The following is a 25,913-nucleotide window of genomic DNA, read 5'->3' as shown; positions in this document are numbered from 1 at the left end:
TGCTGTTTTGAGCACTATTCGTTGTTACAAACGATACACTTTATTTTAAATTGAAATATAATAAATAAAATACAAATAATACGTCACTATAAAAGTAGCTTTTCTTTTAGCAGTATAGAAGTTTATTATAAATACCTCATATATAGATAAAATGGGCACTGGAGTCAAGAAAGGTATGTCTCTTCATGTTTTGAAAAATGTAATAATAATAATAATAATAATAATAATAATAATAATAATAATAATAATAATAATAATAATAATAATAATAATAATAATAATAATAATAATAATAATAGTGATAAAGTGACATTCGCTTTCGTATACATTAAAAGTATCTTTATTCAATAGAGACAGTTCGCTTCTAATTACTCATAACTGTCTATACTTGACGGGGGGGAAAAGCTAATGTAAAGAAGAATGGATCTGTTCTCGCTGTGTTTATTTTTTTCTGCTTTCAGCAAAGAAAACGTACTCCAACGCCTTCTCACTGAAATGCCATAAATATGTCATTGTTGAAAAGGGTCCCCTCACAGCTGTGGACAATGTTGAAACTTCAAAGTAACCCTCAGTTACTCGCCGCAACCTGCTAGAAGAGAGAACACAGTGTCGTCAATGCGTTGTTGCAAATCTTCACATGAAAAAAAGGGGGGAATGAATAACTTAATTGGAGGCTTTTAGTAAAATTATAAGCTCATATAACGAATTCTTTATTATCGACCTGACTCCAGGCAAATTTTTGTAAGGATTTGTTCATTGCTTGCTGAGAAAAACACGAAAAAAGTTCCAATGTTATTAGATAGGGAAAAACTCGACTCAGCGAAGAGGTAGCAACAGCCTTAAGGCAAAGTTTTTTTACTCCATATACGATGCAAACATGGAATTACAAATGAAGCATCAAACAGGTTCACTACATTACATAAACAAAACAGCACACAAAAGGGAAATAAAAATAAAAATGAGTCGTAGGCCCATTTCAGTGAAAAATTTCTACTGTTATGGCTTTGAGATTTGTCAATATTGTCCCCTTAATTAATTTGTCATGTCTGAAACGTGCCCAGGGGAGTGAACTTGCCGTGCTGGAGGGCCCACAGGCTCCGGAGGCCCACAAAGAGTAAGAGAAAGATGGAAAGAAGGGCCTGTTTTCGAATATTGCGTGATTGCCCACGCGATCTTGGGAGGGCCCAAATATTAATGCTTGCTTCCTCCCCAGAAAATAATCTAATTTACGACGCTGTTTCAGAGTAGACCTAATTACTTTTTCTGCATAATCATTATTTATAAGCTTTACGTAATTGTGTGCTATTCTGCGGTATTGTCAATGTACTGTACGTATAGAACTACGACGTGTATGCGTTGCAAATAAAACCGAAGGCCACGTAAAGCATACTCGTCTATCGTAGTTCCCCTGTTAAATATTACTTATCAAATTTAAAATGGGAACTACGATAGACTATGCTTTATGTAGCCTTCGATTATAAATTTTGATTATAGAGAGCATTACAGGTTCTACTTTTCCTGCAAGTCTTGGCATCCGCTTCAATTTGTTTGTACGCATTTAAATATATAATGAACCTTATTCAGGTATTTGTCGCAGATTTGGAATTTCGGAGATCTAGTTGTATTATAATCACATCGTTGTCACCTCCGATTGAATCACTGAAAACCACAAAGGAATAAGTAACATTTCGGTCAAAATTGAATTGACAATGAAACAGTTGAAAGCTTCTGTGATAAAGAATTGTAAGCACAAACGTTATTTGCTAAAAATCTAGTTATTCTATGTAGCATTTTGTTATATTAGGAAATTGACGACATCGTTATGATTTTCACGCATTCAATTGAGTCTAATAAGGTAATGACGATTTGGAATATTAGTGAGCTCGACAGTATTGTATCAGATATGGACAGTGGCGTATTTAGGGGATGGCTATCGGGCTTAATCTCCCCGAAATAAATAAATTTATATATAGTATACAGTATATAATAACTGTATACCTACATAGACCCAATATACAGGGTGTCCGAGAAGTCCTTCCTTGATTACAGAAATTGATAACTCAGACTAGAAATAAGATAGAAATATGAAACTGGTGTTGAATTGTTTACAAACTATAAAAGTTTTTGTCTGTGTTAGGTTTGTTCTGTTTTACCAAGTCTCAATTTTTTTTTGTTTTGTTTTAGGTTTGTAGTACGTAAGTAAGAAGCCCAAGAAGCCATGCCAACCAACCAGGAGAAGGCACAGTGTGTGTCCTGTGGTACCATGAGACACGATCACCAACCACGGTGCAGAGACAGTTCCAGATAACATTTGGGAGGACTCCACCTGATGTCAAGAGCATTAAAGCCTGGTATGAGAAGTTCAAGAACACAGGGTCGGTTGCTGACCTTCCGAGGTCTGGTCGACCAAGAACCTCAGCAGACACGGTGGAGGCTGTGCGGCAGTCTTTTCTGAGAAGTCCTAAGAAATCGGTGCCAATTCAACACCAGTTTCATATTTCTATCTTATTTCTAGCCTGAGTTATCAATTTCTGTAAACAGGGAAGGACTTCTCGGACACCCTGTATATACCCACTCAAGACAATGTGTATAGCCCCTCCCGAAACAAAATCCTAAATACGCCACTGGATATGGTATTTTCTTGTGGTCTTTAAGGGTGTTTGTGTTTTGGTTGTTTCTCCCAATGATATTTCGTTAATACATCCCGAAAAATATTTTTCCGTTTTCGCCAGTTTAAGTATACATCATTAATAACAAAATGTCACTAAAATAATAGCAAACAGTAACAGTATAAGTTGATTTGGTCTGACACATATTAGCAAATGTGATATTACGATTGTGGAAGTACTTATACAGGAAATGCATATATATATATATATGGAGAATATGTGCTCAGGGAAATATGGAGTTGAATAATGGATGCTATGTGTAAATTTGATTATTACCAATGGCTATGCCTCCATTTGCACTCAAATTCGCTGAGCTGTCACACCTCGTTAACATATATGAAAGGAATTGATGTTGCATATTAGCTGTTGGGTGAATGTTTCGATTAAGGTAAAGGATTGACATATTCTTTTGTGAGCAATAATAATAATGATTTTCACCTGTCACTTTGATTATGATTTAGCTTTCGATATGAGTTAAATCACGATATTTTGAAGCTGAAGGGTTATTCAAAAACCTCCCGGTTTTGTTACATCAAATTATGAACTTTATTTATTTTTTTTCAAAACACACTAACAAATTTCATAAACACGTTTATCACACATTCCGATTTCAGGTATGGTGAATGACGTCAGGAATATGACCTGCTCTACTGCGCTGGCATGCAATAACTCTTTTCGTGAAATTCGCTGTCTGTCTGACAAGTTGGATTTTGCATACGACTCGTAGAATTTCCTCCTTTAATTCACGGAAGGAACGGGGTTTATTGACATACACCAATGATTTAAGAGTATCCCGAAGAAAAAGTCACAAGGAGTTAAGTCGCATATCCTCGGGGACCATTGCTGGTCAGCATTACGCGAAATGAGGCGATCCATTCAAATAAAAAGATTTCACAATTAGCACACGTTTGCGCTATAGTAAACTGCTCCGTGGCTAACAAACATTTGCCAGACAATCCAAAACCGTCGCGCTTTTGGAATAAACCTACACAAGCAAAGTTTATTTTCCAGATTGTATATCATTGAGATGAATGTATTGATCTCCAATTGAAAAGGATCCATATTTTGTAAAAAGTGCTGAAGGAAATATTTCTCTATTATAATTAAATGGGTGTCAATGGAAATTGGTTATTCACTAAGCCTACGAAAAGCATGAGATTCGACATTGGTACCATAATCTCACGTTTTTCGGCTGGCCGTTCACGCTTAGCTTTATAATTTGAGTTGATTCAATGTTTAGCATCACTTTCAGCAGCGAGGCTATATAAGACGTGGACCTACAGTTTAACGTGGAATTCGAACCGTATCAGCTCCTGCCAGGAATCGAACCTGGGTCCCCCACGCCAAATGCTCGTACGCTGACCAGTTAGCCACGAGGGAGCTTTAGATTTACAATTGTTTTTATAGGTTGAATGACGGGCATCAAAAGTACCATAGGTTAGGTTAGGTTAGGGGATTGCATAATTTTTGGTATTATGCGACTGAAACCAATATCATTTTATAGGGTTGACAGTCACAAATGAAGTGAAATGAATGTTCTAGTCTTAAATACGACAGATAGTCTTAGATACTCAAACGTCGCGCCAAAATGACAAATGGAGTGATTTTTATGCGTTTGGCATCAATGACGGTTATTTTCGATGACTCAACATGATGTTACCGCTTGTATATGTAGGCTTCCTTACTTCCTTCTTGTTGGCTAGTGGCTTGCGCGCATACTGTTCGATGCACGAAATTAAGGTTTCGATTCCTCGCGAAAGAACGCGGAACGCAATACAGTGGTTTAGATCCCTCTTTAAATTTAAAGTTTTGTACTATACGGCCTCAATGCTGAACAAGGACATTAATGCAAATTAATCAATCAATACAACTATAAACTAATATACTCGTTCTTATATTACAGGAAAAATTGGTTTATGGAAACTATTTTTCCCTTTAGATGTACAGTTAAATCAAAATAAAATGTTGCCAAAGTAGGTGGAACGAATAGTGGGGACGCGTGTTCGACGAAATCCAGTTAGGAACAGTCAGTTATGGCTAGTGAGCCTCAAAATGTCTATGTCTCGCACGCTAAGCAATGACCTGCGACTCCATGCGACTCCAAACAACGCAAAGGACATCTCCTGAGAAATGAACTGAAGTGCCATAGGTTCCTAAAAGCAAAGCGTTTACTAAAGCGTTACGCAGCAAATGGGTACCGTCGAATCCTTTTCACTGAAGAAAGATTTACAGTGCTGAGGAGACATGACAGGGTATATGCCACATCCTCTAGAGACGCTGGTGAAAACTTTCCAAGGATAAAAAGGAGTGAGCATCTGGCCTCAGTTATAGTGTGGTGGGGCGTGAAGTACAAGGGCACAACGGAACTCCATTTCTGTGAAAAGGTGGTCAAAACATCAGCCAATGTGTATTACGAGACAGTGCTCGACAGCCTCGTCAAAAATTTTGCCAATATCCTCTTCCATGGACAGAACTGGAAGGACTCAGCATCAACACACAAGAAACGGATAACCCAGCAGTAGTTGGAGGCGAATGCTCTGGACCTCATTTCCGCTTCAGATTGGCCTTCTGCAAGTCCGGACCTAAACCGTTTGCACTACAGATTGTGATACAAGCTTCAGGAGATAGCTTGCAAAGAGAGACATCCCAATATTGGAAGTTTAAAGCGGTCTCTTCGGAAGGCAGCTGCAGATTTTTCAATTGATGCGTTCCATAATGTAATGACAGAAACTCAGCTCAAACCAAGTGCAAACTGCTCCTGAAGTCATTTTGGTTAGTACCCATATGAAATATAATGGTGTACATTCCTTTGGTTCCCCAGTTAGCCATCAAATTTTGTCGTTCTGACATAATAACATTTTTGCAAATTAAATCTCAAATTGCTATTTAGAACAAAACGTAGCAGCAATTGTAACCAATCCATTCCATTAGAAAAATATGGTTGCAAGGGCACAGTGGAAAGTCAAAATAATTTTATCCTAGGTTGAAAGTTACCTTTATTTAGTCTCACAGGAGAACAAAGAAATAGGTGCACTACAGGACCCATCTCAAGAATGGGAACTATCACAACAGATTAATCACAGTGAAATGAGATAACCATTGGAAGCTCAAACCAAGAGCCTTGCTGCTTACAGATTACCTTTTCTTGTTTGAAAACAATACAAACAATATTTATACTTAGGTGAAATTTCAGAGGTACTCCATTTCTTCCACAATTAAGGACAGAATATTTGCTCTCAACTCTGTCATTCTAATCACGCTTTCTCACTTAAATCGAGAGGAAAAACTAATTTTGTAAGTGCCTCATACTTTCGTTAGGGTATCTTACAATATCCACGATTTTCTCACTTAAATCGAGAGGAAAAAATAATTTTGTAAGTGCCTCTTACTTTCGTAAGGATGTCTTACATACATCCACCATTGTCTCATTTCCTTCTTTGTTGTTTATTAAAACGTTCTGCAATTTTTCCTCCTTTTTCTGCTTTCTTGTTCTTATTATTTTATAATCAGTGTTTTCTTTTTAAAGCACGTATTGTCCAATCTCAGAATAATATGTAATAATTTTCATAGAGCTTTTCATCCAGATTGTACACTGTCCTTCTCTAAATTATTGTAAGATTTGCCTTTTCCTCTAATTGTTATTTTCAAAAACTAAATTCAAATCTAAACCCAGTTTACTATCTCATCACAGAACAGGAGATTCAAGATATATTTCAACTCTTCTAACTTGAGGGAGCATCACCATCGAATCGCTTATGCTGCCATCTAGTAAAAGTTGATGAAGCAAACATATATTTCTTATTTTTGCATAAACAGATGTCAAGTCTGGTCTTCTAGTTAGCAAACTGAACCTGGCTGGATACGGACAAAATCTCTTGGTCGAAACATCGCCGCCCAAAATCTCGCGTGGCCAAAACCTCGCGTGGCCAAAACCTCGCCGCCCAAAATCTCGCGTGGCCAAAACTTCGCCGCCCAAAACCTCGCGGGACAAAATCTCGCCGGGCTAAAACCTCGCGTGGCCAAAACCTCGCCGCCCAAAATCTCGCGTGGCCAAAACTTCGCCGCCCAAAACCTCGCGTGGCCAAAACCTCGCCGCCCAAAATCTCGCGTGGCCAAAACTTCGCCGCCCAAAACCTCGCGGGACAAAATCTCGCCGGGCCAAAACCTCGCGTGGCCAAAACCTCGCTGCCAAAAACCTCGCGTGGCCAAACCCTCGCGGGCCAAAATCTCGCCGGGCCAAAACCTCGCGTGGTCAAAACCTCGCCGCCCAAAATCTCGCCGGACCAAAACCTCGTCTTCCAAAACCTCGCGTCACTATCCAGTAAAACTCACACTAACTCGAGGACAACGACCACGCCATGAAATCGCCCCTCGTCATGTCGCGAGATATGATAATGCCAACTGGCCTCTATTCCAGCAAGACCTTGAACGCACTCTTCATAACGAAACGCCTCCAACTAATAAAACTGAGTTTGTTTCTTGTGTTATCACTAAAGCCATACGAACTAGTGCTCAGAACCATATTTTGACAGAACAAGTGCATCCGCACAAACCGAAATTACCTCCAACCTACATTCCACTTATACAGCAAGCTCGAAAATATCTTCGAGAATATTATAGAATCGGTAACGATGCATATTTACGCCTACATCACCAATGGCAAAGAGCGGTTCGTAACTATCTTGTTGCAAATAAACGTCGAAACTGGATTAAAAAAAAAAAAAAAAAAACTTGTAGCAACTTATCCAAGGAAGCTCATCCTTCTCTCCTTGGTTCGCCTTGTTTCCAGTTTTTCGCAGAGTTTACGGTCTCTGTATATTCTTGTCTGTGGTTCTGGGTTTGTGATGGCGGGGCGGGAGGGAGACAGTGTTAAGAAGCTTGTGAATCCCTGCAACTCATGTTCGTCGTATCGGTCCACTGCTGCTGCCAGTTGAATCCAATGTTGCCAGATAGAGACAGATTTCCCGTGGCATGGAATATATGGCCATTTTTAAGACTGGCGGGAATTTTAAATCAATCACTAGACATTTTTATATTAATTTCGAGTATAAGACGCGCCAGAATTTAGGAGGCAACTTTTTGAAGAAATGGTTACTCTTATAATCCGTAAAATGTACTAGCTTGTTAGTTACTAATGGTATGTACTAGCTTGTTAAAGGACAAATGTTAGCTTTAACGTATTTTCCACTTGTCAAGCTACCAATGTGATTGTCTCAAAGTTAAACACAGTTGAACTACTGTACCAGTATTCATTTATATCATTCCATCACTTCATAATTTGGATCTCTAATATTCATACACAAGCACAAAGCTAACCTTTTGAACGTAATTTTGCAGAAGCTCATCCACAAATTGTTATAGAAAATATGAGTACTAGACGATCAATTTAATTTACTTTTATTGTCATAAAGACCTAGCAGAAGCTAAACCGATAAGGGCCTGCCCCACTAAAAATAATACGAAATTTACCTTCTTTCATTTGCTTGTTTATTCATAAGTGAAAGGAGGTAATGAAATGCAACTTACCACAATCATAGATAATGCTATTTTACAACAGAAAATATAACCCTGAAGAATTTTCCGGGGGGCGCGGTGGCTCAGTGGTAGAGCGTTCACCTCTGGTGCTTGGGGTCCCGGGTTCGATCCCAGCCCCCGCCAAGTGAACTTTGTGGTGGACAAACACCGTGCTCGTGGGTTTTCTCGGGGTTCTCCCGTTTCCTCCCACTTTCTTCATTCCACCATTTCACTCATCTCTCATTATCACCGTCTCCTTTAGCCTAACCGGCATAACCGTGGGACGTAAAACTTAAAGATTTCATTTTTTTCCTGAAGAATTTTCAGTGCTGCCATCCATAGAAATTAGTATTACCATAATAAGAATTCTAAAAAAGAATATATGTTAAGGCTGCGACTAGAGGAACGAACTCAACTGAATTTAACTATGTATCATGTTGTTTTGGTATCCTGTGAATTTCTTTTTAAATAACAGTTGTATTTAGTTTGTAATAAACAAAATAGTTTTAACATACAACTATTAAAAGTAAATAGTAATATTATTTAAAAAGTAGTTCACAGAATTCCAAGACAACATTATACGTAATCAAATGCAGTTGAGTTCGTTCCTCTAGTTCAGCGTTTCCCAACCTTTTTCAACTTGCGGCACACTACGGGTCTAACTTGAATTCTCGCGACACACTCATAGGTATTATTATTATTATTATTATTATTATTATTATTATTATTATTATTATTATTATTATTATTATTATTATTATTATTATTATTATTATTTGTAAATGGAAAACACCGTCGTATTTGTTTTCTTTGATTACTGACCTCCTCCTCACAAAGAATAAAGCTCGATCACTGGTTTTCCTCCATCGTAAATCATTATACTCACTTTTCAATCAAATTAAAAAATAGAAAACGATTCCAATGAAATATAGAACTCAGTCTTTTTAAAAAATACACTTTCTTTTTCGAAGAATGTATCCAACCTTTCATAAGGAAGATCACTAAATTACGAACGAACAAACAAGTCTCTTGTACTTTTAAAACAGAATTGCGGTAATTTGAATGAGTGTTTGCTTTGTCGAAAGGATAGAATGAGATTTTAAAATTTCAAGTTACGAAATAATCTGCAACAATAAAGAAACAATAATGGTCATAACAATGATAATTAATACTTTTTTCAACATTAAAAATTAACAGATAGGTAACACAGTGTGAAACTTATAATTTATTAACATGGTTAATATACGTCACAATTTTAAATATTAATAAAATTCTGTTTTCGAAATACAATCTATGTAGTAATAATGTAAAATAATATATTACAATTACAGTATTTTTTCATTGTAGAGGTTCATAGTAATGTGAAATTTAAATACACATATTTCCTGTCTTGCAATTAGGTTCCTATATTATTAATAATTTTGTTTTCATTTCCTCGTGGCACACCAGCGGCCCATTCGCGGCACACCGGTTGGGAAACGCTGCTGTAGTCGCTGTCTTAAATTAGATTTTGGTGGAATTGTTATTCTGACAACACTGTAATTTCTATGGATGGCAATACTGAAAATTCTTCATGTTTTCTGTTGTAGAATAACATTATCTATGATTGTGGTAGGCTAAGTTGCATTTCATTAACTCTTTTCACTTACGAATAAACATGCGAAAGAAAAAATGGTAAATTTTGTATTATTTTTTAGTAAGGCAGGCTCTTAATAATACCATTTGCTGACTTCGTTTGAAATAACTTCCCCTCCGTTCTATGATTGAAAGGAGCGTCACCTCTTGACGTAAATACAATTGACAAAGCGTAACAAAATGATTTGCGCTCCGACTCTCCACGGCTGAATGAATTTGACGCTCTCCAATTATTTCACTCGCATTGATAGAGTGACATTTTAGAAAATAAAACCTATGTGACATTTCATTTCTGTCTACTGCCATCAGTTTAATCAGCACCAATGCGAAATATTTATTCATAAAACCTGGAATGGATGAACGAGGGAATGTGTAACTCTCTCATAATCAGTGAATTTTAATATGATCTTTTGACGAACGCGTTAGAGAATTATATTTAGTGTTACATATATATTTCTTTTTTTTTTTCTCTGTGGTATATACACATTCGCCTAACCTTTCAAGAGGTTCGTATTCAGATTAAATGTTAATTCGATTGCTTAAGAAAACTTAAATGTTCATCGCAATGGACCCTACCCAGGCGTCATTTGTGTCTTAATACGAGGGCTGATCAATAAAAAATAATCATAAATGAATAAAATATAATTACATGTACTAATCCTCTAAATATTGATCGTTTTTTAAAATAGTCTCCATTACATGCAATGTACACTCATGTCCAAAATGATTGTCGCATATCTACAAATGTCTTCTTGTAAGAATATAATTTGATAGTGAATTTGCAGGGTACTTTTAATACTGAACCTATGTGTATAATCATGAAATGTATATTTGTGGTAAATTCCATAGCAAAATAATTATAAATACGAAAATTAGAATGAGTAAAACCAAATGTTGCTAAATGGACAAGGAAGTTTTATTTTTGTTTTATTGCTCTTATTTACTGCTCTTTTGACATGAAATTTGCCACATACATGTCTTTGCCGATTATATACATACTAACATTATAAGAAATATCGGGTGATTTCGTTATCAAATTATATTTCTACAACAACATATTTATAGACATGCGACAATAATTTTGGACATTAGTGTACTTATCCCAACTTTTTTGCCAATCATGAAAGAGGTAATCGAACATCATTTCCGTCTGATGACTTTGCCTCATTCCTCCAACTATCAATTTTTGTTTAATCTTTTGTGCATACAATATGGCTTTATTTGCTAGAAACGATGTTAGTGCATCCCTAGTTTTTGAGTCAGACAAGAGACACCTTATTGGCAATCTTTGGACATAGGAAAAGTCTGTAATTTTGTACTCAACAGACATTTCTTTCCCAGAAAACAGAAAAGAACAGAAATTTAATTTGAATAAAATAAAACAACTGAGAAAACTTAAAACTATCTCTGAAACGGTAAGAAATATCAAAACAATTATAGTAACCTTTTCTTTTTCTTTCTTTATTCCGAACAAAAAATGTTATTTACAAAATTTGCACAGATTTAGCCATAAACGAGTTACAGACGAAAAAAAAATATTAGTATTAGTATCCATTATGGCGGCCATCTTGAAATTCTGACGTCATAGAGCCCGTCTGCAATGGAATCAGGCCAAACACCTGGGAGCACATGATTGTATGCTTCATTACAAATACTTCGCGATTAGTCTCAATATTTCTTCATTCAAAATCCCACGGGATTATATATGCCCCTGGACTGTAAAGCATAGCTGTAAAACTCACTAGACATCTTTTGTTAAGTTTGTGGTGAATTTATTCCAAAATATCAGAGAAGACAAGTTTCTGATATTTTAAAAGCTGCATACGGATATATTTCGAATGTCCTCTTGGTGATCAAGATCGAAAATGGACACCCCATGTTACCTGCAAGAGATGTGGTGTAAGGCTGACTCAATGGTTGAAGGGTAAAGGAGATCACTTGCCCTTCGATGTACCTATGGTGTTGCGTGAATCAACTAGTCACGTTGACGATTGTTGCTTTTACTTAACAAACGTGACAGGGTTTTTTCCCAAAAAGCAAGAAAACATTCCAATACTCTAATTTCCCCTCAGCTATGCGACCAATCCCTCATGGAGTAGATTTGCCTACCCCAGTTCCACCACTGGAAAGGAAAGTTTTCCTGAAGACAATTCGACGTTGCTGGACGAAACAAAATCATCAATGTCGGGTGATTCTTACGTTCCAGAAGAAGAAGACAAACCTCACTTGATAACAGAACAGAAACTGAACGATCTCGCTCGTGATCTATACTTATCTAGGCAACTTTTGGCTTCTCTTCTGCAACAATGAAACTTCCTAGATCGAGAAACGAAGCTGACCGTGTTTAGAAAGAGAAATAGTGAAACTGTTGCCATATTTCAGTGTTTTAGAAACTGGTGTTTTTGTCTGCAATGGTGTGAATGTGTTATTGTCGAAATTGGGTGTTTCGCACAAAACGAAAGAGTGGCGCTTATTTATTGACGTGTCTAAGTTTAAAGTCTGTATTATTACATAATGGTAACGTACTTCCTTCTATACCCTTAGCATACGCTGTAGCAATGAAGGAAACGTGCATCCTCAAAGAGGCCCAGGTTTACTATATTTAAAGGGTCACTGGCTCGCTATCATCGAATGGGTTGAGATTCACTAACCTCAAAAGGATTCCGGTTCACTACCATCAAAGGGATTCAGGTTCCCTAACCTAATAGGGATTCAGGTTCACTACACTCAAAGGGATTCAGGTTCACTACCCTCAAAGAGATTCAGGTTCACTATCCTCAAAGGGATTCAGGTTTACTACACTCAAAGGGATTCGCGTTCATTACCCTCAAAGGGATTCGCGTTCATTATCCTCAAAGGGATTCGGGTTCACTACCCTCAAAGGGATTCAGGTTCACTACCCTCAAAGGGATTCAGGTTCACTATGCTCAAAGGGATTCAGGTACACTACCCTCAAAGGGATTCAGGTTTACTACCCTCAAAGGGATTCAGGTTCACTACCCTCAAAGGGATTCAGGTTTACTACCCTCAAAGGGATTCGCGTTCATTATCCTCAAAGGGATTCGGGTTCACTACCCTCAAGTGGATTCAGGTTCACTATGCTCAAAGGGATTTAGGTACACTACCCTCAAAGGGATTCAAGCTCAATATCCTCAAAGAGATTAGGGTGCACTAGCTTTAATGATTCTCAGGCTCATTATCATTTATGAGGCTCAGGCTTGCTATATTCAAGGGGATTAGGGCTCTCAATTCGCAATTAGATACGCACTAGCTTATCTGCCAATCACAAATCACATACGGCTCGCGCTCTCGAAGAACTTGGTGTCTCTATCCTTAATGAGGTTCGCGGTTGTTACTACAACCAGTCAGTAGCGTCATTGAATGACTCGCCTTTGGTTGGACTCGGATTCTGCTAGTTAACCAGTTTTAGAACTCAGGGACGGATCCATGGGGGAGGGCGATTGCCCCCCACACAAGAGGAAACTCTTATTTGATATGTAAATAAAACCCATCTTAAATTTTGGAGTCTTAAAAGTAGCTCTAAGTACCAGTATTACAACCCACCGTCCCCCCAGAAGTCCGTCCTGGATCCATCCCTGATAGAACTCATGTCCATACGAGTTCGTTTTCATTTTATTGAGCCCGAAAGTCGAACTCACAAGCTTGGAAGGGGGAGGGCGGAGTAGTGGTTCACATTCCACTATAAACAGTAGATCCTCATACTGTTTCTCATACTGTTTACAACAAACTATTTTGTTTCTTCTTATTGGTTTCTTTTGAATGAGGTTTTATTGAGGACAGATTCTAGTCTATATTGCTTGCATCAATCATTATGAGAAGTTGATGTTGTGTGTGTATGTATGAGCAATGGAAAGCCGTCTTGATAACGGCGTCTGACCAACACCTACCAACATCCATGATATGTAGTATCCATGGCAACACAAGGGAAGTGATGTATGACTTTAAAGATCTATAATGGCAAGGAATAAAATATAGGTTTTTCTTCATTGTTTCTGGCAGCAAGAAACAGGACTCAAGTGCTTCCTGAACTGTTTATTTTTCGAGATGTTTGTTGTTTGTCTGATGTTTGGTCCATTAATTTCTTAGCCTCTGTTTATCCTCCCGCCCTATCTGTGCTATTTCTTCCCATCTCTTGAGCTTTTTGCTTCACGGCTAGCCTTACCCTTTGCTTTGGCAAGTGACAAAGTAACTGGCTTCGACCTTCTCTAAATCCACTTCATGAAACATTCAACATCTTTTGGAGGAGCACTAGTGGCTGACTTCCCAGATGCTTTTTCCTCCACCACGCACTCTTAGCAAAGGAAGGAAAAATAAAGTGATTTTTTTCTTTCTTGCAATCTCACCTGCTCCATCCACTTTACTCAATGTAGGTAGTCACAATGCGTTTTGAGCTAAGAGACTGAGATGTGAGAAACTGGAACAGTTATCACTTGTACTGAGTTAATTGACCGGTGACACGGGAGCAGTCACGTCTCAAAGTAATGATCATATACCTGTATAGTCATGTTCAGAAAAGCTAACTTTCTCTTTTTCCAAAGACTTTTTATTCTTAGGAATATCAGTGACAAGCAAAAAGGTTTTCGTAAGGATTTTAAATTTTCTTCACAATTCTACTTTGAAATGAAGTGATTTCATAGTTTTTGTAACGTAAAAAGATTTGCTATCTTTGAACACTAGAAAATTATATTCAAATTGACAAATACTTGTAGTATCAAAGCGATCGAGGAAAGAATAGTCACAGGGTGAGGTGTGACTATTTGATTACGACTGCATAGTACTTAATAAGATAGATCTTATAGTAAAACCTGGAATAGATAAAATGTGCATTTGTTAGACACAATTATGCCAAAGAAGAGTGTGGTCAGTGTTATTTATATAATAATTTTTGGGCATGATTATTCTTTTTATAAAGGTTTTTAGAGCGCTGATATGATGTTAATCGAAAAAGTGCTATTAGAAGATAATATAGTTCAATGGTAGAGTATTTGTTATACAGTGCAATTTCAAATTCTACTTTGGTGGCTGAGTGGTAGAGCGTTCACCTACAGTGTTTGGGGTCCCCGGTTCGATCCCAGCTAGCGCCGTTCGGACTTTGTGGTGGATAAACACCGTACTCGTGGGTTTTCTCGGGGTTCTCCCGTTTCCTCCCACTTTCTTCATTCCACTATTTCACTCATTTCTCATTATCACCGTCTCCTTTAGCCTAACCGGCATAATTGTGGGACGTTAAAGATTTCATTTCATTTTTCAAATCCTACACTGATTTGAATAAAAGCTTGCGTAACCAAAATCTTATTGTTTGAATCTATCTAAATATATTATTATTATTATTATTATTATTATTATTATTATTATTATTATTATTATTATTATTATTATTATTATTCATTTGGTTGATTAAATTAGTACGCTGCTCTTCAGTAACGAAGTTACTAGATGAAGTTGGACTTACAGATTAAACTAGAATCCATACCGGTACCATTACTGGGGTTTCTATCACGGACAAAGCATGACAATTCTCGTCTCATTTTCGAGGCGAGACGGGAAATTTTACAACTCTTCGTTGTCAACGCTAGTTCACCCTAACCTTGGATCTTAAACAATGCTTTCGTATCACATGAGTCATACTATTAACTAAATCTAAATTTTTAAAGTGATTGAACGAACGCAATCAAGAGCATTTGTCAACGTTTAATGATACGTTATGTCATTACACAGTACGTATACTCCAACAATAAATATGGTTTGGGTGTTGGTATATCACTCTCTTCCTGGACCTCTGCTGGTGCGAAAGCATTATGGCAATTTGAAAATGAAATTTTAAAAAAAGTTGAGAATACTCTAAGAAAATGAAATGAAATCTCTGAGTTTTACGTCCCACATTTATGCCGGTTAGGCTAACGGAGACGGTGATTATGAGAAATGAATGAAAAATGGTGGAATGAAGAAAGTGGGAGGAAACGGGAGAACCTCGAGAAAACCCACGCACACGGTGTTTGTCCACTACAAAGTTCACTTGGCGGGGGCTGGGATCGAACCCGGGACCCCAAGAGTATACTCCAAGAGTTTTGCTAGAACAAACTTAAAAAGAATTGATTTTTCTTATTAACTTCTACAGGCTTTATATCAATTGATCTATGTACTTTATTATTATACTCATTAAACAATTCTTGTAATATACGTATCTATCCATTTATTATTTCCTTCAGTACTAAGTTTTTTCCACGTGTTTTGTTTAAGATTTCTGTTAAAACGTTCTATGATATGTTGTTTTACGAAGACGCATGCTCAAATGGAGAGATCAAAATTGAAAAATTCGCAAAATATGCAGTTACCGAGATATGGCTCCTTAAATCTCCCGAAATCGGAACTTTTTTGGCCAATATGTTGAGAATGGTAAAAGTGATGCGAAAAATTCCATCACTTCTTTCAGATTTTTCTTTTAATGCTCCATTGAATGAAGTGATCAAAATTGAAAAAAAAAATGCAAATAGCAGACACAAACACTCACAGAGACATAGAGATTTTAGTAACAAACTTTTTAAGATCGTTGATCAGACCATAAACTTCCAAACAAGATGCCAAAGGCTTTACGGGAATCGAGGCAAAACAATAATTCGAGAATAGAGACGATAATTCTTTTAAAAAATACGAAACAAGACCAGAAAACCTTATGAAAAAAATGAAATGAAATCTTTAAATTTTACGTCCCACGCTTACACCGGTTAGGCTAAAGGAGACGATGATTACGAGAAATGAATGAAATGGTGGGAGGAAACGGGAGAATCTGGAGAAAACCCACGAACACGATGTTTGTCCACCACAAAGTCCACACGACGCGAGCTGAGATCGAACCAGGGACCCCAAGTACCGGAGGTGAACGCTCTACCACTCAGCCACCGCACCCCCTAGAAAACCTTATGTCTCGTCTCAAAGGGCTACAATAAACTTGATACTCAGATACTAAGAGTATGTGCGCATTGTAATTCACTATAATTTTCACTGTAAATACTAGGACGGTTTTTGGAAGGTTAAGCAAAGAAGCCATTAAATTCTCCAGTTAGAATTAACCGTCAAAGAACTCTAACTTGCAACTTCTCATCACAAAGCCACGGCATTAACCTTACTTGTTGAAACACAGAAACAAAACTTGTCAGACATTGAGGTACACGTTTTCTCTGTGCATAAAATGTTTACTATCAGAACAGGTGGTACTCAGTGAGAAAGCTAGAAGGGGCAAGGGGTGCCTACTTCTTCAAATACCCTTACTAACTAACTCTAAGGCCTATAGAACCAGGAATTTCAATCCTGCATTCAGAAAAGCTCTTCATTGACTTCTGTTCTTAGCCAACTGGATCCAGTTTCTACTATGTATTCCTATTTCTACAAGATCCATCTTAATATAGTCCTGCAATCTGCGCCTAGGTCTTCCTAATGGTCGTTTTCCGATTGGAATCCCAGTTAGAACTTAGAAAGCGTTTCCATTCTTCCAATCTGGCTACATCGCCTGCCCACCTCTTAGATGTAATTTTCCTAACAATGTTCGGTAAACGGTATAAATTATGTAGTTCATCGTTATGAAGGTTGTGCCATCTCAGGATTTTATTCTTAAATACTTCCAGTTTACGGTCTTCCCCAAGAGTAAGCGACCATGTTTCGCAACCATACATCACAAGGGCATGATTATCTTTTTATATATTTTAAGCAACAAAAGGTTTGGAACTGAATAATAACACGAATTTGCAGCTGTTCGTCGACATTTAGATCTTCGCGGATATCATTTTCGTCCTAGGCTGTTAATATTGATCCTGAACTTTGAAAGTATATACTTTGTCGAAAGTATTATTTGATATGTTGTCACATTCATAATTTGCAGTATTACAATCCCAGCGAACTTCCATGTATTTAGTTTTCTCTGCATTTACTTCTAAACCCATGTCCCTGCAAGCGATTAATAAGACTTCTGCATTTCTTTCTATTGTTCTCCTGTCATTCCCTATTAAATTTACATCATCAGCATATGCCATAACCTGGTGAATACAGTTCAAATGTAGGCCCTGGTTGCTATCTTTGATTTTGTTTATAGCGTACTCCACAACAAAGTTGAATAATAATGCAAATGCCCTACCAAACATTTTCTCTTGTAATGCAGGTCAAGTAATATAAAACTGTTGTTTTCGGTAATAATAAAAAAGCTGAACTCCATGATACATTTGTGCCTTTCGCTTCCCCTCCAAGGAATTTAAGCTGTCCTTGTCAGAGGTACTATAATGGATGTTATTATGTGCTGTTAAACTTGCACCATAGCTTGTTTTCTTCGTTGCACTACTTTTACGGTAGCAACATCATTATGCAAATAAAGGCTATGTGTCTGGTTGCCTGCGGTTTTTCTATAAAATACCAATTTCCATTATTTTACACCCTGCTTTATGTTATACAACATACTCTCTTCTGTGTTTCGTGATGTTTAATAAAATTACTTTACAATTCCGCACTGCGCAAATGTTTTTGATGCTACTATCGTATGAAATTCAATTACTTACATTTGGACGCAAATGAAAGGAGGAAAATTAAATTACTATAATGTTATAGAAGCTTGTAATTTAACACAATATGTAGAAGCTATCTCTCGAAAATGTAGTTGCGAATTCATTACTTAGTTCAGTAGGAAACCAGAAATATCTTTGTGAATTTTAATGTTTAGGTTACGCAATAAGATAGCTACAGGGCTGTTGATGAAATTTCATTTTGAAATAGTTATATACACGTATATTGAGTTATAAACAATTCTTGAAAGTAATAATAACATGTCAATTGAGTTCTATATGTATATACAGGGTGTTTCAAAACGACAACGATCACGTTTGGGAGGTGATTCCTGACACCAAGATAAGACAAAAAGTATAGACCAAGCTAGTTGTACAAATGCTTCTTTTCGGAGTTATAGGCTGCCGAAAACATGAAAAAATTAACTTTAAAGGTCCATAGCTCCAAAACTATGGGATCTATCGTAGTCGGGTCAAGACTTCATTTAGGAACTAATACGTGAACTATCCAAAAATATATGTTTCATAATCCTAATGTACTCACGCAACAATTTTTATAGAGAGAGTTTGGCTACAGGAACAGAATTTGAAGTGCTCACCAACTACCTTATATATAAGCTTCCTGGCTATGTATGATATCACAGGTAAAAGATTTTGATAAGTTTGTGGTTTATACTATTTATATATGCTGTAGAGTAGGTGGGGGAAAATCGGATCATGGGGGAAATCGAATCAGTCAAAATCAACTCTTGTGATTGGACGATAAAAGAGTACTCTTTGCGTCGACGTGGGGTGCATTCTAGTGCCACCTCTAAGAAGAAATGGGTACTAATGGTAGACGCTGTTGATTTGGCGCCAGAAGACTTCCAGACAGCATTGTTTAGGAACGTGTGTTTTTTGAGTGGCAAAAAAATAGCAAATGTAACTTTTCATTGTTGCAAAATAAGCTTTTTTTTAACTGTGTAAGAATTATATTTGGTTTTTAATTCTATTATTTCATTGGTTGATGATCATTAGGCTGTACAATAAGTTGTGCAAAAATTACTGAACGTACTGTGTAAAAAAGGAAAAAGAAGAAAAGTGCAGTTTGGGGTAAATTGGATCACTGAATTTGTAATTTGCATTAGATGTTTATAAGAAGATTAGGGTAGTATTGAAACTACCTGTCTCTATATATAGCGTTTTATTTTTTAAAAAAGCTCTCTTATATGATGTTGTATGAAAATAGGGACACTGTGGCTCTGTGGTAGAGCATTCACCTCTGGTTTCCGGCGCCCTTGCTTTGATCCAAGGGCGAGCGATGACAAATGTGGAAAATGGAAAGAACGTGACGGTACTAACTTGTGGGTCAGCAACTGGAGTTTACATTTCATCGTTTGTTATTTTCAAGGGCAAGAGACTGAAAGTTGAATATCGCGATGGTATGCCACCAGGATCAGACGTGTGTATGACGGAATCAGGATGGATGAACGAGGAGGCTTTCATGAAATGGGTGGAACATCTCCACAAACATCGAAGTCCTGGTAAAGTTATTTTAATTATGGATGGACATTGTTCGCACACATCCCTGTCTGTAGTAGACGCGTGTGAAAAATATGATATAGAAGTGTTGTTGTTGCCACCTCACACAATACATGTTCTGCAGCCACTTGATGTTAATGATTTTAAGCCATTAAAGACATATTTTCATCACCAGGCAACAAAAAAGTTTATTTGCGGCATTTGCATATCACAATCATTGTGATCCGATTTCCCCCAACACTGATCCGATTTACTCCACAACATTGGTGTAAATCGGATCGATCTATCATCTGTTAAAGTGAAATTCTTGGGGTAAGAACTATAAAATTTAAAAAAACTTTTCATTAAAGTCTATTAGATGAAGGTTCACTTAATATACATGCACTTTTCGTTTAAAATGAGGCATATTAAACTTCCAATTTGACATTTTCTGTAAAGATGATCCTATTTCCCCCTACCTACCCTATACCTCTCAGTGTTGGCACCCTCTATACATTAAATTTCTCTTTCAGAACTGACTCTTTGTACTTTGTTAGGAGTCTAAATTTCCTTTCATTAGAGAAAACTAATAACTATTTGACTTCTGCTATGATATTAAGTCAAATTAAAATGTAGAAGTTTTGTCTTTACCATTTCAAATGTACTCCCTGTTAAATTTAAAACAAAACAAAACAAAACAAAAAAAAAAAAGATTATGACAATACGAATCCTAGTTCTTACACCCTAATCAAATGTTAATACTTCACTTTTGAGCTTTTATCATGATCATGATCATCATAAGTATTCTGCTGTTACTGGCAATTCACTTTTTGAAACTCTGTCAACTATTCATCTCTGTCAACACATCTAATATTTCGTTCTGAACTTCAGGTGGCGTATATTGATCATTCTAGGGTGTCCATATGAAACCTCTCTGATTACAAATACTAATTCCATGGAAACTATTAGTGCCAGAGAATAACGGTTTGCGGCATCTTGAAGAGCAACTCAAACAGTTTTTTTTGTATATATATGCACTTCTGTATGGGGCCCATTAGTTCCTCTCAGAATGTCCAGTCGATATTCAATCTCATGTGTTGTGTAGCATGTCAGGTGTGATCGAGTTTATGGCTTCTTCAATTTGTGACGAAAAACAGGAATATTACGTGCAGGTGTGGCATAGACACTATCTTTCAAATATCCCCATACGAAAAAATCCATCATTCTGGGGCACCATCCTGTTGTAATATCACGTTTGACTGCAAAGGGAGTAACTGTGGGAAAGCAAAGTGTTCAAGCATGTGCAGATAAACGGGACCAGTTATTGGGTGCTCCATGAAGAAAAAATGATCCAATAATTCTGTCGCGTCCCAAAGCACACCACACACTTACTTTTTCGCTATCTCTGACATGTTCACGAACGACGTGTGGGGGTTCGGAACCTCAAATTCACCTTGCCTGATGTGTGGAAGGTTGCCTCACCATTGAAAATAACCCTCACCAACTAATTGGGATCATCCTCGATTTGTTCACTAATCTCCATTGCAAATCTGGTTCGTTTTGGTAGGTCAATGGGCTGTAGCGCCTGAACGATTTGCCCTTATATGCATATATACGCAGGCTTTTATGGAGCACGTTATGGACCATTGAACGTGGGATGTTCAGCTCGCGTGACGCTCTGCAAACTGACTTTGTTGGGCTTCTAGTGAAGGCCTCCCTGACCTTATCCACAGTTTCCTCAGACGTTCGTGCTTTGTCCTAACAAGGCTGTTGGTTGACACTCCCCGTCGCTGATAACTTCTCAAAACCCGTTTTTATGGTGTTCACGTCTGGTGGGTCCCGTTGGTACTTTCGGCTGAAGTTCCTTTGCACGGTAATTGGTGATTTAGTCTCAACCAACCGCACCACACTCTGCGCTCTCTTTTGTGTTGTTGTTATCTTTGTTCATGAACACCTGCAACAAATAACAAAAATTCATATAAACTTTGTTACTGAACACCTGAAACAAATAACAATTAACAATCAGCAACAAAAAAACTGTTTGAGTTGTTCTTCAAGATGCCGCAAACCGTTATTCTCTGGCACTAATAATTTCCATGTAATTAATATTTGTAATCAGGGAGGTTTTATGTGGACACCCTGTATATAAAACTAGAAACTTCAGTTTCGATTTTTTTCTTTATGAACTTCAATAGTGCTATAAAAGTTCAGTAGAGCTTAAGGATTTAATATTTGCAGATCTTTGCGTCTATACCAGCGCTGTCCAAATGGCGGCCCGCCAAACCGTTTCCTACGGCCCACAAAGCTTTCACGATTCACGATTTTTATTACTGATAGTATTTTCATTTATATTTATTCATTCGTTTAATGTTTTTACTCTTCTTTCGAAATAACGCATCCATTTAGCGCTTCTGTACAACAAAAAAGGGTGTGGGCATCCACTTCAACAGCTTTCCCTTAAAACTGTGAGTTTGGTCGGAAAAGAGTGTCAATGTTTGATAGTACTTATTTGTGTGAAAGTGCATTTACCACCATAAAAATTGTGAAGAGTCCCTTTAGGAACTGCCTTGGAGATTCATCTCTTTTACAACTCTTGCGGCTCACAACAATTGGAATGGATGTAGATATCCCAGACCTTGTAAACACTGCTAGTCACCCTCATTTGTCACAGATTGAATAGGTAATATTTCAAATATATTTTTATTTCCTTTTGTAGCATAATAATAATAATAATAATAATAATAATAATAATAATAATAATAATAATAATAATAATAATAATAATAATAATAATAATAATAATAATAATAATAATAATAATAATAATAATATTTAGCTGCGGCTCTCCACTTGACTAGTAAAGGCGATTATGGCCCTCATGTTCATTATAATTGGACACCACTGGTCTATACTCTCAATCTCCAAGATAGAGTAGCTCATTTACTGCGAAAAACTGCACTACTACAGGTACACACTTAACATGCTATTGTTTCTTGTAATCAGTTCCGCATCTACTTTCTTAATTTAACTTTTTCCTGCTTCTCTGGCTTTTACAGAAAGCATGCATATCTTATCCTTTTTTTCGCTCCAATGCTGACTTCCAGTTGCAAAATCCAATCGAAGTAAAAGTCTGATCCTATCGACTGTTACTTAAAAATTTCGTACAAGGATAGCAGAATGCTTGGCCCCTTAAAACGGAATTTTCAAACCAAAGTATTGTGTGATACCACTGACTTGGGAAACTACAGTATTTTTCACCAAACTTTGTTTGATGTATTCATATAGATTGTCCTGAGCAGGTTTTTCTTCCTCAAGATCCATCGCTTGTGCAATGCATTTCAAGGTTGTAGCTTTTACATTTGACAACTTGCTCGAAATATTAGTTATGTGAATCCTCAAACGTCAAATATTTCACAGTTTAACCTATTGTCTTAAAGTGTCAACACAAATGCAACCGCTATTTTTAAAATGAGAGCGCGTTAGATGAGGAATATAAACACCAATATACAATAATATACCTTGGAAATTTAAAAGTATTATTTTTTAGATAACATTAATTTGTCCCAAATTAGAACTTTCTACGTTGATTCAGTAGCTTATTATGAGCAATATTTCTTGATTCAAAAATTCGAATTTCTTAAGCTTTGAGGTAGCAGTACGTTTGAATCCAAAGTTTAAATTGTATGCTCCATCTAGGTTTCTGCAATAAAACTATTTAACAAAATCTATTCATAATACGATTTTAATTACATTACCTTCATGCAAGAAGAAATATGGCGTATCTATTTAAAAATGAAAGAAAAATTATCACTAGTCTAAGCATGAATCTAACAAGTACCACTTCCCGAGTGTAACACTACAATTTTCATAACATTTGGCAGGTAGATACTACACATGAAATGAACGAACACGTGTTTTTTTTTTAATTTTCTGCGGAAAAATGGTTTTAAGGGGCAAAAGCCCCCACCCAAAATTTTGAAAGTTGACGCCCGAAAGGCAAAAACAGGTGAATCGAAGTCAACGAAATTGTACACACATTTAAGGGACATAAAATGAGGGAATATGGGTTTTGTAGTTTTCTGATAAAGAAAAGGTAAGGTGGGGCACGGACCCCTCCAAAACTCTCTTCACGAAATATCAAAAGTACTAAGAATAGTATGTCAGATGTATGAAAAGGACATGAAGATTTGCAGCGAAACTTCATGTAGGGACAATACGCAAAAAAAAAAAAAAAAACGAAAACTTTTTCTTTTATTTTCTGCAGGGAAATGGTTTTAGGGGCAAAAGCCCCACCCAAAATTTTGGAATTTGATGCCCGAAAGGCAAAAAAAGGGGTCCGAAGTGAACGAAATTGTGCATACATATTGTAGGCACAAAATGAGAGAATATGGGGTTCCTACTTTCCTTTTAAAAAAAAGTTGTGTCGGGCACGGACCCCTTCAAACCTTTGATCACGAAATATCAAAAGTGTTAATAACAGTATGTCAGATGTGTATAAAGGACATGAAGAATTGCAACGAAACTTTGTGTAGGGACAATAAACACTAAATAAACTAATACGTTTTTTTTATTTTTTTTGCGGAAAAACGGTTTTAGGGGGCAAAAACTCCCACCCAAAATTTTAAAATTTGAGGGCCAAAAGGCAAGAAGAAGTGCACCGAATTGAGTGAAATTGTGCACAGATATTGAAGACATAAAATGAGGTAATTGGGTTTCGTGTTTTCCTAGAAAAAAGCGGTTGAGTGGGGCACAATCCTTCTAAACCGTTGATTACAAAATATCAAAAATGTAAATAAGTATATGTCAGAAGTTAATAAAGAATATGGAGAATTACAACGAAACTTCGTATAGGAAGAATTTGCAAAACAATAAATGAAACGTGTTTTAATTTATGCGGAAAAACAGTGTTGGGGCCTAGGCCCCCTCCAAAAAAAAAGGAAATATTACCGTAATAGCGCAGGAAGGCGTGGACCCAAGCAAATGAAATTGTGTATAGATAATATATAGACAATATGTAAAATAAGGCCTTTCGTATTTCTCAAATGTCACTATCCATTTTGCTTCAAATTTGACACATCACAACAAACAGGAAATTAATCGACACGTTTTTTTGTATCTGCATACAATTTCATTCGCTTCGGTCCACTCCTTCCGCTACTCAACGCGTCGGTCCACTCAACAGTTTTTTTCTGTTTTGAAAAATACGAAACATATATTCCCTCATTTTACCTCTACAATATTTGTGCACAATTTCATTCACTTCGGTCCACTTCTTCTTGCCTTTCGGGTGTCAAATTCCAAAATTCTAGGTGGGGGCTTTTGCCGCCTAAAACCGTTTTTCCGTAGAAAATAAAAAAAATCCCGAATTCGTTAATTTTTTGTGTATTGTTCATACACAAGGTTTTGTTGCAATTCTTCATGTCCTTTACACACATCTGACATACTGTTACTAGCATTTTTTATATTTCGTGATCAAAGTGATGGAGGGGTCTGTGCCCCACCCAATCGTTTTTCCAGGAAAATACGAAACCCGTATTCCCTCATTCTATGTCTACAATATCGGTGCACAATTTCATTCACTTCGGTTCACATCTTCTTGCCTTTCGGGCGTCAACTTTCAAAATTTTGGGTGGGGGCTTTTGCCCCCTAAAACCATTTTTCCGCAGAAAATAAGAAAACAAGTATTCGTTTATTTGATGTATAGTATCTACCTGCCAAATTTTATCAAAATCGGAGTGTTACACTTGGAAAGTGTTACTTGTAAGTATATGGTTTTAAGAGTGGTTGTGAAACGCCATATTTTGTTTCTTTCTATGATCGCTCTCATCAAAATAAATGTTTTACATATTCGGTGTAATTTAGTGGGATTTGAAAGCAGAGCTGAACAAAATATACAATGATTTAATATAGAATGTACTAACAGAATGCCCGTTCTTCGCACGAGAAGGATATGTTTCATGTCGGACATAAAGAGCTGAATTTGGATTGAGATGGCATCGGAATTGTCACTGTTCATCTCAACGACCCC

The sequence above is a fragment of the Thermobia domestica genome, chromosome 13 (genome assembly GCF_964235325.1).
Source record: "Thermobia domestica chromosome 13, izTheDome1.hap1.1, whole genome shotgun sequence".
NCBI lineage: Eukaryota > Metazoa > Arthropoda > Insecta > Zygentoma > Lepismatidae > Thermobia > Thermobia domestica.
The sequence above is the reverse complement of the archived record's forward strand: the minus strand, read 5'-3'. Positions refer to the sequence as shown.